Source organism: Aythya ferina (assembly GCF_964211825.1).
Source record: "Aythya ferina genome assembly, chromosome: 5".
Lineage (NCBI taxonomy): Eukaryota > Metazoa > Chordata > Aves > Anseriformes > Anatidae > Aythya > Aythya ferina.
The window spans coordinates 64,106,546-64,110,433 of NC_140301.1; the positions used below are offsets into that span (position 1 = coordinate 64,106,546).

Here is a 3,888-nt window from a genome sequence, read left to right on the forward strand (position 1 = left end):
CAGTCAGTCCGTGGCACCAGCACTGATGGCACGGAATATTCCAAAAGCAGGACAAACAGTGCCAACACTGAGAGCAACTCCTTAAAAATCAGCAGCACACGGGGTCCCATTTCTCTGCTGAGTATCCCGGCTTCTTGTTCACGGCACCGTGACACTAACAGAGGGACGGCGGGGCGAGAGAGTCCTAGCTCTGCATACAGAAGTTCTGGCAGAAGAAGCACAAATACAGTTGCTTTTCTTGGTTTCCTGGCATAGCTGCAAGGAAGGAACCTGTACGAGGCTCAGAGAGCAATTCTTCCTGCTGCTAATCCTGCCAGCCCCAGCTGCAGATAAAAGCCAGCGGTTTCAGTTGGAGGGGATTTAGTTATTACTCTAGCACGTAGGAAAAAAAAGTAGGAAAAAAAACCAGCCAAGCACTGTCCTAGCTGGGGGATGCACACTTTGGTTGTGACTCGTGGGGACTTCAGAGAAACAAAGGAAATTGTCCCCTCCAGAGCTGTGCTTCACGTCACAGCAGTGGGCTGTTAGCCGTACCCAGAGCAGGACAGAAGCGAGCTGTGCCCAGTCCAAAAACAGCTAAACAGGTGAGTCCTCACCCTTGCCTAGAGCCTCTTGACACAAAAAAGATGTGTGGAGTAGGAGGATGGGACTCCTGAAACCTTTAAAACCCTGGAGGCCAGCAGAGAACACAGTGCCATCGGGCACCTCACCCTGCTGCGGGGTCAGATCGAAGCACAACCAGCTGGACACACGCTGTTTAACAGCAGCCCCACTGAAAGCTGTGACACTTCCTGGGGATGTTACATGAAGTGTTTGTGGCTGTGCCTTTGGAGCCCAGGCACATGCACTTTACGCCACCTAAGAGTTGTATTAATGTGGAGATCGTCATGGGAAGCACTGGGGGATATTATGATTTTATTGTGTCTAACATATGGAAAACATTTTATTATAGGAGACAGCATAATCATTGTAATTGAATACTATCAAATGAAAATTCCCAGATGTGTCTGAAAACTGCACCACTGTAATTACAAGCAGAAACCAAGAGCACTGAAAATAAGGGGCTGGCAACAATTGGTTTGCTCCATTTTGTTCGCTTTGCAACTGGGGCAACATTGCCTCAGCAAGGTAAGGGCTCGCTGAAAAGGCAGTTCAGTGCTCTGGCAAGGGAGCAGAAAATGCTTTACATAAGGAGGAATTTGGGTTTTTATACTCCAGATATGCAAGACAACAAGTGGCCCATCAAAACCTTGCTCTTGGAACAAAACTTTACCCTGACAGAGGCCTTAATTCCCCTGCAATGAGCTTACAGGCTCCTCAGTCTTTGTTCTGCTCATTCCATCAAAACTCTACAAAAATGAGCTGTGGCAGGTTTGGATCAAAGGCCTGTTCTAATAGTAATTTTGTGAAATTATTATGTAGCCCCGCATGGCCCCGCAGCAGCTCCTCTCCCTCCCGGGCTCGCCAGCAGCAGGGCTGGTACAGCAGTGAGCAAAAAAATAGGGGAATCAGGGGAAATGCAGCTGCGTGAGTGCTCCCTGACAGAGCCAGCAGCCCAGCTCAAGGGAGCAGCAGGCGCTCAGCTAAGTGGCCCCCAGGCAGCAGCAGTGGCCACGGCTGCAGCGGGGTGAGGCCAGGGAGGAGCAGAGCTCCCAGGGCACAGGCACCGGCCGGCTGGGAGGGAGGAAGCAGGTGCCCAGAGCACGCAGCAGCCCTTGAAGCTGCCCGTTTCCTCCGCTGCAGAGGGGTGGCACTCACAGCAGAAAAGGACGGCAGGATCCCAAAAGTGGGCGATTGAGGAGCGACCCCACAGTCCCGGGAGCTGGTAGGCAGGAGGCCAGCGGCCGGTGGTGCCCCACTGCCCGGCTGCTGGGACCTGGGGAGCCACGCTAGGCTGCTAAGCATCAGTGGAGATCCCACCTGCATTCCGGTTGTGATGCTCCTATTGCTGCTTGCAGAAAACATGAACGGTTAATTGCAGGAGAGAACGGCCATCCAGCCTGGCTGCTGCACCTGAAGTTAAAAAAATGGCCACTGTAAAGACAAAACATTGGCCAGCATGTAGTCTTTATTCTGCACTTCTGTCTCTTCACCTGCTTTAAAAAACCTGCTTCTTAATGGAGCCACCTCGTTGTGTTTGAGGAGTATCAGCCATCCTGATGAACGGCGACTTATCCATGGCGAGGGGACGCTCCCCAGTGTGACCCTGGAAGAGGAAGGGGATGCCACCGAGTCCCCCAGGAAATGAACAGCAACAAGGTCAGACCCTAGAAGCTCTCAGAACACTGCCAAGGCTAAGGCACTGCCGGAACAACTTCAAGATCAGTTGTAAAGAACACAGAAACGCTTTAAAAATAAATAAATAAATAAACTTACAGCAAAATCATCAAGACCTGGAGGGAAACAGGGAGCCTGATTAAAGATCTCATCTTCATCTCCAACAGCTCTGTGAGCTTGCGCAGAGCAGCAGCGATGTGAAGCAGAGCTTCTTCCACCCCTCCCAGCAGAGCAGGTCAGTTCATTACCAAAGAAGAAAGTTCCCCTGCAGCTGGTGAACGTGCACAGCCACGTTCACCCCTGCTGCATGCACGGACACGAACAAATCACACCGAGAACCTCACCAGGACGGCGCTGCTCCGACCTGCTGTGGGCTCCAGCACAGCCACCAGAAACACACCCGCAGAGCTCCAGGAGCCACGCAGCAGTGCCATGGAGCTCGGAGCAGAGCTGTGTGCTGGCACAAGGGGCATTGCCACGACTTGGGAGTTAATTTGCAGCTTGCTACTCACCGTACCTTCCTCATGGCCAGCTGTACAAGGAGGCACACTTGGCTTTGGTGTGCCACCCCTGAGAAAGAACGCACTGCTGTGGTTGTGTGCTCAAGCCAACACACAGAGAACTGCCCTTTACACAGCTAAAAAAAAAAACAAACTGACTTTTATTCAGCTAAAATAAAAAGCTGGAGGCTCGCACGTTGAGCTCCACTGCTGTGACTAACGCTCAAATGCCCGCTTGTCTCAGTGGGAGGTGCCCTGGGGGATGTTTGTCCAAGGGACGAGCTTGGCAGGGGGCTGACTGCCTGCCTGGCTGCCCTCTCGCTGTGAGCACATCTCACGGAGGCAGAGGGGTGGCCGTGGGGCTGCTCGGGTCTGCGGGAGCACACCGTGTGCGGGGAGACACACCTGCAATGGGGCAGCGGGTCCAAAGCTGAGGTGCAGCTCTCCAGAAAGCCTCCGAGGAACCCCAAGCCAGTAATGCTTGACCAAAGGAACGCCACAGCTGTATTTTATTTTGGGGGTGGAAGGAAAATCTGCAAACTTAAAAGGAAAGGAAAAGAAAAAGATTCCGATTGACAACAGCAGAAGTGCTGATGATCTGCCACGAACTGTAAAACATGGGATGGTTGGAGTTAATTTATTCCTTCTTCTACCTCTAACCTGCAGGGAAATTACAGCCTCCGACTATCTGAACTACCACAAATAAATTACACATTTATTTTAATTCCTTTGAAATTTCCCTCTGACAAATTGTATAGGCATAAATAATCTCGGAAGTGTTTCAGGAAGATAAACAGCCACGTTTTAATAATCGTAATTCACAAACCGAGCTTGACACTTGGGTTTAAATGGAAATGCAGCATCACTCTGCCCCAGGAGGGAAGGCTGGGACAAGAGAGCATCGTGCTGATCCTCCCACAGGGGTGCTGGGCTCAGACAGGTGCCGGGTGTGCAGCACGTCCCCTGAGATGCCTGCACACAACTTACAGGAGAAGTCCCCACACGAGGATCCCCAGGCAGTGCTCCCTCGTGCCCATGCCTTGGCAGCTGAGCTCATGGGGAAGCACAGCACGGGGCGGACTGCACCACCTCGTGTCAGAGGCAGCTTGCC

The 3,888-nt window shown here is 52.1% G+C and overlaps 1 long non-coding RNA gene across 1 annotated transcript; it reads right to left on the reverse strand.

The window, feature by feature from the left end:
* Window positions 1–958: 958 nt before the first annotated feature.
* Window positions 959–3,311, reverse strand: LOC311437577. Its single transcript, XR_014693558.1, has 3 exons — window positions 3,183–3,311; window positions 2,094–2,206; window positions 959–2,013 (listed from the first exon to the last, which is right to left on the reverse strand). It is a non-coding gene; the product is annotated as an uncharacterized lncRNA (long non-coding RNA).
* Window positions 3,312–3,888: the final 577 nt, after the last annotated feature.